Source organism: Rhodnius prolixus, unplaced genomic scaffold (genome assembly GCF_049639745.1).
Source record: "Rhodnius prolixus isolate KJV_2025 unplaced genomic scaffold, Rpr scaffold_3, whole genome shotgun sequence".
Taxonomy (NCBI): domain Eukaryota; kingdom Metazoa; phylum Arthropoda; class Insecta; order Hemiptera; family Reduviidae; genus Rhodnius; species Rhodnius prolixus.
Genome location: NW_027411603.1, coordinates 23,230,313 through 23,243,569, shown reverse-complemented (window position 1 = coordinate 23,243,569; position 13,257 = coordinate 23,230,313).

Sequence of the window (13,257 nt, the reverse complement as noted above, 5' to 3'; positions counted from 1 at the left end):
TTGATTATTCAAAATTATTTAAGAAGCAAAAATGATTTGTTTTATATATTTATTGAAAAAATGTTCTGAGATTTTGAAAAGAATTTCAAATTTAGAACTTACATATAAAAGTGCAATTTTTTAATTTGAGTTCGTACCAGTATTTTTCAAGAAAAAGTAAAAAAGTTTATTTAATACCGCAAAAAAGCTGTAGGGAATTTTGAAATTCATGTCTGACCTAGTGGCTAGATAATTCATTAAATGGCGCGCATATTGCCAGCCAGCCTGCATCAACCCTCTTCAAGCCTCTACCCCCTCCAATTCAATTATTCAACCCCCCACTCCATCCCTAATGTTAGCCTAGTCGCTCCACCCTCTTCTATTTCACTTTACTTTTTTTCAAAATACTTCCCCGTGCACTATATCTTCAAGGTCTATATCTAGAATGTGCTCAGGTATGTATTAGTTATGGTTTCGTTTTTTTCTTCTACTTCTTTTTTTAAATTCATTAAAGATAAAAGTGTGAGATCCCGTGCTCTGCTTGTCCATAAACCCCAAGTCTTATTTTTAGCTACAGCTGATCTAAGTAATAAATATTGAAAAAAAATAAGTATTTATAACCAAACTATTGTTTTCCTCAAAACCACGTCTCGCAAATAATTGAGTTAGAAGATTTGTTAAAAGCAAATATTCTTAAAAGGTAGTTTTTGCAAATTAAAATTAGTTAATGACGGAGTTAGTTGAATTAATTTAAAGTTTCATTAAAGAAAAGCAATCGCCTATTTTTTTGGGCCAACTACCAAATTAGATGTCACTGGACGGTGGAGGGAGCTCTTTTTTTTTTTTTTTTTTTTCTTATCCCGCGACAAAGGCGTTAAGCCATTTTCTGTCTGGCAGCCCAATATCATTCATAAGGCGTATTCATGCCCTGTAGTGCCGGGCACTCGTTCAAATGGTCAAAAATCATTGCGCCGTCATTGCACAATGGGCAAATCGGCGAGTCCCTAATACCTATCTTGTGGAGGTGTGCTTGTAGATAGTCTTGCCCTGTAATTCCTCGGAAGAGCACGACAGACTCTTTTCTTGGGAGGCCGGCAGGTATCTCCTTTTCTAGCAGTGTTGCCCACTGCTTTCCAGCGGCCAAGCTCCTGTATTCCTCGTGTAATTTCCCCATTATATGGTTACTCTTTTAGCCGATGCGTAACACACTGTGTGGTCGGGCTGATCGCATTGACTTCCCAGTTTCGCAAGGTTATCGGCCTGCTCGTTCCCTGGTATCCACTGGAAAGCCAGGTGCTTCCCTTCTATAAGTATCTTTTCAATCATTTCCTGGCACGCTCTTACATCAGCGGAAACTCCACTCTGAGCTCCCCGTTACGGCTATTAACGCTGCTTGAGAGTCACTAAGAAAGACTATTTGACCCAATTTCCTTTCAACCACGTATCTTAGACCTATCAGGATAGCTCGAATCTCCCCATCGAAATTTGATACCCACGTTCCAACAGGTTCTGAGAACGGGAGAGTTGGTACCATACACTACAGCTCCCGCATTTTTAGTGGCACCTTCTGCTGAACCGTCGGTATAGATGTGGGTCCAAGGAGTTCATACTTTACTATAAATAATTTTTCTCTAACAAATAAAAAGCAGTCTTACGCGGGATTCAACTGGGGATCTCCTACTTATGAATTGACGTAGTGACCACTACACCAACTCTCACCCTAAAAATATATTTGTAAAATATATGTAACTCCTTATGTGTACTCTTGTTATCTATACAACTTTGCACTTACTGAGGTCCAAACCGTTTTTAAGAGTAAAAACAACTACAAATTTGTATTGAATATTCCTATGATGCGCATCTATTTTTATCTATTTACAATTATGGTTACACAATATTTATTTATTCAAAATACCAAGATATATACTCGTATAAACATATGTGCTTTTGTGTGCTGATTACTAATTCTATCTAGCATGACTATTCACTTTACGGAATTAACTTGCTTATTTGCAAACGGCATTGCCAACTGCAACCTTGTTTTCTATTTAAATTCATCGTGAAAGAATCTGTATTTATTTTATAAAATGTACATCACTTTAGGTAAACATGTAAACGATTTATGTAAATTTTCTACAAATAAATGAATACATAATTAAAGTTAAAATAGAAGAATAAAGATTTATTTAATAGTAAATATTTGATAAAATAAAATAGAATTTCCTTTTATATTTATTTTAAATTTGTTTTCCCACCATAAATACGTACGAATCCGATGAAATTTTAGAGTCATTTTTCATTTATACAATTCCTTTTCTTGTTACTTAACTTTTTGTAAAAAGCTAACGGAAGTAGTTACTTATTTTACAGGTAATGAAATTTGGTTTTCACTCGCGAGCTTAGAGTGTAGGGATCTAGATTGTGAGTATGAAAAGCTCTTCTAGCATGTTGTGTTCGTTGTAAAATCCTTTGTTTCTTTTGTTTCAATAATTTAGAAGGAAAAAACTTAACACAAAAGGGGGCCCCACTGAAGGTTAGGTATGTTACTGAATTCTAAATATTGGTTTGACTTGAACTTACTAAGTGTGAAAATAAGGAAACAAATTAAAATAACAAAGAGATATTTTGATTTTTGTTTTCTACGTTTACTTTAATTGAAGTTTACTGCAGTTTCAATTGTTTACATAACCTGCAGTGTTAGGTAGGTAATCTTGCTGTGATTAGTTGCTCCCTACTTTAAGTTACTAATCTTAAGTTTAAAGTAAATTAAGTTAAAATTTGAACTTACTTCACTAAATTTAGAATAATAGTTTATTTAGCCTATTACTTAATCTCCTTAACAAAAACTTACAGTTTTAAAAGTTAAGTATAAGGGTTGATTAAACGCCAAAAGGTACACAAATCAGCAGTTCCCAACATTTCATTAATACTTCATTGATATAATTTAAGTAATTTTACTGCATTAACTTTTCCTTCACATTTTTTAGAATTTATTAGATGTCACAGACCCTTATGCTGGCCATTTTCGTCTACAAAATATTTACTCAAGTAGCACACCATTTAACTTAGATTGACTGTAATATCTATTTATCTATAATAATCAAACTATTAATCACAGGTGAAAAAGAAAACGTTATAAAAAATATAAAAAAAATAAGAGGCTAAAAAATTCATAAACTTTTTTTACATCAATGATTTTATGCATTTATTTTTATTTTTAAATAAAAATCATTGGTTTAAGTTCATTCTTCGATTAAAGTAATTGTTATTTTATGTTGTAGTCAAACGTTTGTAATAATAAGTAATAAATAATCTGGCTTTATCGCAAATAATATAGTTTTCTTCAATTACATTCTCAATCTAGGTGTTCTTCCCACAATGTTATATATATGTAATATAAAATAAAGAAAATAAAGATATGCATATTTTTAGGACAGCTAATTATTCCAGTATTTTACCATAAGTAAAATTAGGGGGACTAAATTAAATTACAATTGAGAAATGAGTAAATATTGTTGAATAATCTACTTGTTATTAAATGTATGTTATTTGTGCTCACGAATATTTCGGTAAGACGAATTTAAGACTGAAATATTGTTTTGAATCCTCCGTGATTGAAATTTAAAAAGTGGCCGACTCTAACTTTGTTTTTTTCTACTTTAACATGCATGTATATGTGACTACTCAGAATAATTCATCACTCATTTTATCATAATTATAATAAAAAAATATTATGAATGAACTGGCCAGCATAAGGGTCTGTGACATCTAATAAATTCTAAAAAATGTGAAGGAAAAGTTAATGCAGTAAAATTACTTAAATTATATCAATGAAGTATTAATGAAATGTTGGGAACTGCTGATTTGTGTACCTTTTGGCGTTTAATCAACCCTTATACTTAACTTTTAAAACTGTAAGTTTTTGTTAAGGAGATTTTTGTACCTTTTGGATAGATTTTCCTTTTTGTCTATTTGCAAAGTTACGTCTGCTTTACAGATTTTTTAAAATTTGGAATAAGCTATTCTATCATTATAACCTGATAAGGTGTTAAATCGGAACCGTAACTACCACTGGAGAGATCTTTTTAAAGAATGATTATAGTTGCGGTCCCCAAACCATCCTCAATAACCATTTTTTTGAGAAAGCGTTTTGAATAAAATAGGAAGGTATTTGTACGTAAATAGCAAAATTAAACTGCGATTTCAGTACTTCCTTTTAAGAGGAGCAAGAAAAATAAACTGCGATTACAGTACTTCTCCCTAAAAGGCAAAGATTTTGAATCGAACGACAATTCATTCATAATGTAAATAGGTTCACCCATTGATAATTTTAACGATTGCAGTACTTCCTCTTAGTAGGTGTAAGAGCATGATGGCACATCACAGCCACGTAGAGGAGCTTTAATTACTGCTTCGTGCTAAATTTTATCAAAATCGGACTAAGCGTTATAGAAATATTGGTAATAATAGATTTAGAAAGGGCTTTACTTGGGTGGGGCAAACTCCCCTCCTTATAAGGCACAGCGTCGAGACTTTTAAAGTACAAATCTGTACAAAATTTCGATTCGAATGACACTTCATTCATGAAAATCGGTTCACGCCTCGATAATTTGAAATGATTGCTATACTTCCTCTTAACAAGTGTAAGAGCAGATCGTCGCTTTAATGTTAGGTAGGGGAGCCCTAACCCTATCATCCTACCAAATTTTATCAAAATCGGGCTAAGATTTACAGAGTAATTAGTAATAATAATTTTGGAGGGGGCCTTACATAAAGGGGGCTAACTCCTCTCCCATTCGATGTACAGGGCCGAGACCCCCAAAAGGCACATCTACATAAAATTCCGAATCGAATGACACCTCATTCATGAAAATCGGTTCACGCGTTTAGGCGCTACGTTGTTTACAAAAAAGGTAACAAGAACAACAACAACAACAACAACAAGAAGAAGAAGAAGAAGAAGAACAAGAACAAGAACATTTTTTGAAAAAGCCGTTTTTGCTCATTTTCGGCAACTTTTTTCTCGAAACCTATTAGATCTGGGTGGTTGCAAAAAAATTACAGTTATAAAGGAGGATTTGCCCTATATTGTAAAGAAAATTTGGGAATTTTATCTTTTATAGAAAAATAGAAAAAAATTGTCAAAGTTGGGTGTTTTTCAACGTTACACTTTTTCGTGCAGTTTTTGATGGTCAACCCTTATACAACTGTCCTACCGGACAGTTTTAATGATTGCCGAAAAACCAAATTATGTTTAATGTCTATTGATATTTGAATGCTTCTTCGATGGTTTTACTTCAGTGATCGTTTTTGAGGATATTAATTTTTGGGGTGCGTTTCAATTCTTGTTATCAAGTATTTTTTAATTGTAATCAAAACAGTACGATGACTAGTAAGATAGAAATTCCAGACTGCTGCGCTGTGCCCACAAACAAAGAAATATTCCGAAAACATCTTAATAGAACTAGAAAATTGAAGTTAATTTCTTTTAAGATGTAAAAATTTGGAGCTATGGAGAGTAGCAAGATATGGTTAGATTTCATGGGAGATATATTTGATGGTAAGAGACTAGAAAAGACTTTCGACCCAAGATATGATGCGTTTCTTAGTTTTGAATGATCCGATGTAAGATTTGATCATTACAATAAAAACAGTTCCAATATTCTAATTCAGCGCTAAAGGACCAAATTAGGAACCATTATCAATTAGGGTGAATAATCTTGTTTTAATTAATTAGAAACGAATTCATCTTGTGATCTAAATAATGGATTCAAACAGGTTTTTGTTTGGCATTGTCCAGATTTATTTAAAAAAATCTTCCCAATATTAAAATGGAACACATCTGGAACATTCATTTAGAATTTGAATACAAATCAAACGTTTTTAAGACACGATTGTTACGTAATGCTTAACAGAAACCAATTTCTGTCAATCATTTACCCATTCAAATTATTTATTGGAACGGAAAAAAAATAAATTTAAATGTCAAACTAAATACCAACTGAATTTTAAATATTAATATTTTGGTTCTAAGATCGCATTGCTGGCTATATGTTCCACAAATAACAAAGTTTTCATTTAAATTTATCTAAATGGATTGCCATTCGCAAGAAATGGATTTATGTAGAAAAATTTATCAATTTTTATTTCTCCACAACCATATTAGAGAACGTATTGCTCTCAATTTTGAGTTCTCATGGAATTATCAATTACGAGACTTATTAAATCAAAAAACATAAATTTTCTAAATTTATATGTATTTGATTATTCAGCCTAAACCAAAACGTGACGATAGGTGATAACTAAATTTAAATTTTCGCATGTTTAAACTAGTAAACACATTTCAGATCGAAAATATGATCAGGTACGCATTTCTCGATAATATCTACCATGGGTCGCATATTTATTGCACCTCTCACCAGTTCCAGATATTCACCCATCATCAGAGGTAGACTAATTAGTTATATGAAGAGATTTAGACTTTAATTTACGTTTCCAATTAGCTGCGAGATGGAAACGTAAGTAAAGTCGAAATATCTACCAAAAAAAAAAAAAATTAAAAAAAAATTAATACACCTCTGATTGTAGATGAGAATCCCGAAATCAATCCGGAATGCAATTATGTAATCTGCGTGTTATACAAGGAATGAAGCAAAAGATAACATTGCTCATTGATCCGTAAATTTTATTTGGATTGTATCAAAGAATAATTCCCTTTAAAGAAGAGTCCTAAATGTGAGAGTGTAATTGTACTTACCATTGAAATGTAATTTAAATTATCGTACTTCATTAAGTGCGTATTATTAATAGAAATTAATATATGTGTATCTAATTTTTAAATTTAAAGAAAGTTTGAATTCTGCGTAATGTAGTACTTAAACCGATTGAATTCTATAGTTTTCAATGATTTTTGTTAATCCAAATATTTGAGGAATTAAAAAAATAGATATAAAATTTTAATTTTAATTAATAAAATAAAATTTTGAGAAAATTGAGTGTTTGAGCCAGATTCTTGTTTTTGTTCATAAACAATTTATGAACAAATTGAATTTAGAATCGCGAACGAAGTATCTGCACTCCTTCTAGATGGCAATCTGCCTTCAATTTTCCTAATGGATTTTGATTAATGATTTTTTTCCCTTTTTATAGGATCTTTATCAGTTGATTGAATCTTTTGGCTAGTGTGAATCGTTTAGATTTATAAAGCACGATGGAGGAAATGATTTTTGTGAAAATTATAACTCTGCATTTATACGTCTTTGTTTTTTCTGTATAATCAATTTGATGTTTACAAATTAAACAACTTTGAAATCAAATTTATTTCGATCTATTCACAGATTTTTATTCATTTAGTTAACCATCAAGCATTTTAATTTTTGAGTAAATTAAAAAAAAAAATAAAAAGATGGAACTAATTTAAAAGAAAGCAAATGCTTTTTAAAAATTGGAAGCTCGAGCAATATTACTTAGTGCCACGATGCAATCATCTTAACCAATTTCGCTGACTGGTGGGTTTTAGCCAGAGTAAAGGTTTATATCTTAAAGTGTATTGAAGGAGAAAGATAGAACTGTACGGCAAGCAGAATATTACTGGATTTAAAAGAGCCGCTATTTTAAATTATTTACTTTTATTAAAATCACTTTTTTGTAATATTCAAAATTAAAGAACCAACCAACAATGAACGTAGTCAAGACGTAGATATTAATATTAATTTGTAAGTAATAATTAAATGATGAAATGTTATTTGCGTGCAAAAATAATAAACAAATAATTGAAATTTAAAATAAGTATTTGATAATAAAGTCTTACTTTGTTTAAAAATTATAAAAGTCCATCAGCACATCAATAGATCGTAGTCCAATAGCACTTAACACTTGACACTATTTAAAATATTTCACAACGCTATTTATACTAGAGTTGTTCATTTGAGGTTCGAGCTGAAGGCTCAACCGAGTCGAGTTTCGGGCTTGAGCCTACAGAGCTCGAGCCTTATAGCCCTCGAAGCTCGAGCCGTGAAGTTCAAGTTGGAGGATCATAAACCTGGAGTTGAAGGCTAACAAAGTGTAAGCCTTTTTAAATTCTTAAGGAATGACGAGTAATCAATGAGCAACGAACATTTTAAAAATTATTGTATTCATTTATACAAAAATATGTTGAAAAATTCTTTAGCTGCTATAGGTTCATTTTATTTTAAGAAATGCATTTTTTTTTTAATTAGTGCAAATAAAATGCTTCATATGAAAAACAAAAAAAAAAAGCTCGAGTCTTTTGAGCCGAGCCTCAGAGACTCACCGAGCTCTCTGTGAGGTTTCAGCTCGAGCTCTGACTCGAATCACCCCACTGAGCCCTGAGAGCTCGAGCGCACAAGGCTCGAACCTTATAACCTTATAGCTCAGCTCTTGAACAACACTATTATGACGAGCTACCCTTGATCATTCTAATTCTGAGAAATTTCTTGGTAGTTTATAGGATTTTTTTATATGAAGCATTTTATTTGTACTAGGTAATTAATAAATTCATTTCTTAAAATAAAACGAACTTATAGCAGCTAATGAATTTTTTAACAAATTTTTGTAAAAATGAATACAATAGTTTTTAAATGTTCGTTGCTCATTGATTACTCGTCATTCCTTAAGAATTTAAAAAGGCATGCACTTTATGAGCCTTCAACTCCAGGTTTATGAGCCTCCAAAGGCCTTGAGCTTCACCAGCTCTAGCTTCGAGGGCTATAAGGCTCGAGCTCTGAAGGCTCAAGCCGTAAAGGCTCGAGTCGAAGCTCGACTCGGTTGAGCCTTCATCTCGAACCTCAACTGAACAACACTACGTCATAACTCTAGACGTCGACACATTAACACCAAACTTCAACAATGATACGTAACCTAACTGAGACAGTGATAGCCACTTATTAACATAAAACAATAACAGAACACGGCTAACCAAACAACTAGACAACATTACGAAATATGTTACAGAGAACGCCTCTTCGTTCACCAGAAACACAAGTACTCATAAAAAACAATCTTCTAACAATATACTTTTAAATGAGTTTTAAAGTGAAGTTATATTTTTTAAATTGGGTTTAAGTTATTTCTAAGTGCGCGACATACGGTTTTAGGGCAAATAGTGTTGTGAATTATTGCAACTGTACGATTACAATTTCTATTTTAATTTATTAAAGTAATAGAAAAGAAAAATATTGCAGAATTAATGTCTTGAAGGCGGATATAATGGGGAAGAATTTGTATTTTCGATCAAAACAAGAAGGTACCCTTGGTTATATTTATTGAAATTATATATATTTTACCATATGTTTCCCTTCATAATATCGCGTGGATCCAGCTGGGGAACAATCTAATTTAGACATTGGAGAAATACAAAAATCCTGTGTATAACTTCCGTATTCTGTTGTCGAATCTGTTCACCCTCAGTTTTGTTTATTCTACACCTTACGAGATTGGCTAACCAATCTACCTTTGCCCATTCCAACTTTTCCCTCAACTCCAATACTGGAGAGTACCTGAGCCCTAGTGGTTACCATCTCTGTCTCTCTCTCTCTCTCTCTCTCTCTATACCAAGCTCTGGAGAAAATGGACAAGAGAAACCAGTCAATGTTCCCAGCGAGGGAAATGGAAGCACGACTACTAGAATACAAATCACCCAATGTATAAAATACAATTCCCTCAAGCTCTGTCTACAACTCCCTTCTTCCAAGCAACTCTTTCATCCAACTAAACTGATCACAGATTCTAGTACTCATCCCGGTGTCCGCCTACTAACTGATCAATTAATATTCATGGTGAAGACTTTGTAGTTGGAAAAATGATAGTCAATCGTCTAACTGGAATCAGTTTATTTCTTTAACATTACTAATTTTCTTACATTCTTTAATTAACAAACCGGAGAAGGAAAGCTAGATTATTTATAGAATAAAGATTCATTTGATAGAATCGAACGAGCTAAATTATACCCCCAAAAAATCAATAAATTATTGCGAATTCCAGTCATATTTTTTAGTTTCACTTACTATACTGAGAGAACTAATATAATCAACAAATTGGTCTTCGTATGCATATCCGCCGTAACCTAATACCGAAAAATTGCAGACAATTCCAATTAGATATTTGGCTTTATTACCAAAAAGAGGATGCCATAGCGAGGTTTAGATTGAAATCGGTTCAACCTGAAATATCTCGTAACTGAAAAGATTTTTTTAAATTTTCTACAATAAAGCTTCAACAGTTTCCTTTAATCTTAGTGTGCTAATTATACGAGCCTAGATACTAAACTTTTGTTTGCAATTTGATTAAGGATATTTCTAAGCGGAAGAATATTTCAAATGGATAAGAATTAACACTGCATTGCCAATGCTCGAACTTAGTCAGTTATTGCCAATGTGGAATCATATTGACTCCATAATTTATTTCTTATAGAATAATTTTTTTTTATATTGATTTCAATTTTAATAATAAAATTTGCATTAAAGGATGAGAAAGAATAGGAATTAAGAACGAAAAAACAAATTTTAGCGCTGTCCAGAAATCGGCTTTAACATTTCACGCAGAAGGAATTAACTTCAACTTAGGATCGCGGTAATTTCAGTATTTTCTAGAACCCTGATTGGCTGCCTTCTGATCAGGGACTTTTTCATTTTTTTAATTACATTCACTATTTTTTCAATTACTGTGCGCTGTTGACACGGGTTCGGAAATTACCCAATTCGCTGCAAGTTTTTGCTGCAATTCGGACCGAAAATCAATTCTAGAAAGAGGCTTTTTTTTTGTGCCTTGATACTTTCTATGAAAATTATGTAAATTTATCAAATAAGAATTTAGGCAACAATCTGGAGTCAAGTTAATAACAGAAAATCTACTTATATTACCAATCAGGAGTCGAAAAAAATTACATTGGGTGATTTGTATTCTAGTAGTCGTGCTTCCATTTCCCTCGCTGGGAACATTGACTGGTTTCTCTTGTCCATTTTCTCCAGAGCTTGGTATAGAGAGAGAGACAGAGATGGTAACCACTAGGGCTCAGGTACTCTCCAGTATTGGAGTTGAGGGAAAAGTTGGAATGACCTTGATATATGTATTTAGGTGTAATGCCAATCTGGAGTCAAAATGTCTCTTATGATTCAAGAAAACTAATCTACAAAAAGAAACTAAGAATTCCATGGTCTTCAGCTCTGACTATCAAATGGTGAGAGAGTGGGGATAGCATATCTAAGAGCATTTCGGGGTAGCTATGAGATGTGGGGAAACATAGACCATTTTTTTGGAATCAAATTGACTCCGGATTGGCAATGCAGTTGTTAAATAGGACTCAAACGTTCGGAATTCGAAGAAAATTTGTGAGTTTCGAGCTTTGAGCATAGTAGTAAGAGTAAGTCATACGAGTTCACTCTACATTTTTATGATTTACTAAACTGAACTTACGATCCAGTGTTTAGGTCATCTTCAGGGCTTATTCATTGTTAATCGGTAAAATTAAGCCCTAAAAATCACCAAGTCTTTAAATTCTTCATAATAAACAAGAAAATAAGATTAAAACTAGCAAAAAAAAAGATTGACAATGGAAATATTATATAAATATGTTATAGGTGGCCATGATTATGACCTAACAGTGACCTAATGGCCTCCGGAAGTCACTTGCTATGCTGCTGACTTGAACGTGAACAAATTGTAATGATAAATTCAGATTTGATTTGAATGTAAGAGTAATACAGGCAAAATTTAGACAAACTTGCGTCAACTATGTAATGTTAATCAACATACTTTTTATTACTTGCTATTTTTATTTATTATTAATTTTTTTAAATTACATCTAATTATTTTATATTCTATCAAGTGGTGAGAGAGTGGGGATAGAAAATCTAAGAGAATTTCGGAATAGCTATGAGATGTGGGGAAACAGAGACATTCCTATTTTTTTTGGAGTCAAATTGACTCCGGATTGGCAATGCAGTGTTGAATAGGACTCAAACGAATTTCTAACTTTGAAAATGATTTAGGTTGAGATTAATAAAAAGAATTAAACTTTTAAACTGTGGATATTCACTTATTGAATTTAGATTTCTTTAGCACAGATTATTACACTTCTTATATTAAATTTGTGTATATTCTCTTCTTAAAATATTATTACTAAAAAAGATTTGAAATATATCGGTTGAAGTTCATCAAAAAAGACTGGGATTTTAGAAATGTTATTCCTAAAAACTTTTTTAGAATGTTTGCTTCATAAATAAAGTTCTTAAATTTCTATAAATAAATGTGTCTGTTCGACAATGAGGAGGGTTCAAGCGTGGATGTCAATAATAATTCTAATTAAGACTCGAGATTCATTAAATAGTCGAATAATTACATGATGTTGAAGATATCTGTATGGCAGTGCCAAAAATTAAACGAACTATTCAAGAAAAAGTATAACTTGAAGAGTTTGTTATTTCTTTTAGTTTCGCTTGAATTTGCTCTCAGTCTATCCTTCCATCCTCCATTTCTTTAAATTAAGTCAAAGCTGCTTGGCCGTTCCATGACTACCATTCGGAATTATAACTAAATAATCCAGCAGCTCCAGAAACCGGTTTAACTATCTTCTTAAACTAAGGATACCTTTCTAATTTTATACCTTTTTTTTTTAGAATAAATACTTCGATTCAGTTGTTAACCAAATTAAGGTTTAGATAATTTTTTACGGCAGATTTTAAATTTGTTACTACATTAAATCACATTTGGCTAGCTTGACGGAGTTACTTCTTACTTTGCAGAAAACTGTTCTTGAATTCTGCTGCGGATGGAGTTATGAAGTACTGTTCTCTAACTTTTGTTGTCTTATTAATTTAACTGCTTTATTAAAAATGATGATCAATTTCCTGGCTTAAAAATTATTATTATAAAATTCTGGCATGAATATACTACTTTGTAGACTAGCTCTTGCTAGATTTCTTATTTTAATGGTTCTAACTTCTACTTTTGTCCTGAAACGATGGAACCTAAGGGTTTATTTGAGAATATGAGTTAGAACCAATTTAGAGCAAAAAAAAGGGGAACAAATTTGGTTAATTCGCTGAAAATTCTACAGTAGTTTGAAGAAATAATAACAATAAAACGCTTAAAGATTTCAAAATCGACTGATTATATCAGAGAATTACCATAAAAATGTTTTGGTTAGCCAGTAAATTTGGTAGTTAGCCATAACATAAAAAATACCACGAAAAATTAAAAAAAGATGAAAACAGTTGACATTTTAAGCCACGATAATTCATCACGATAAACAATTTTCAT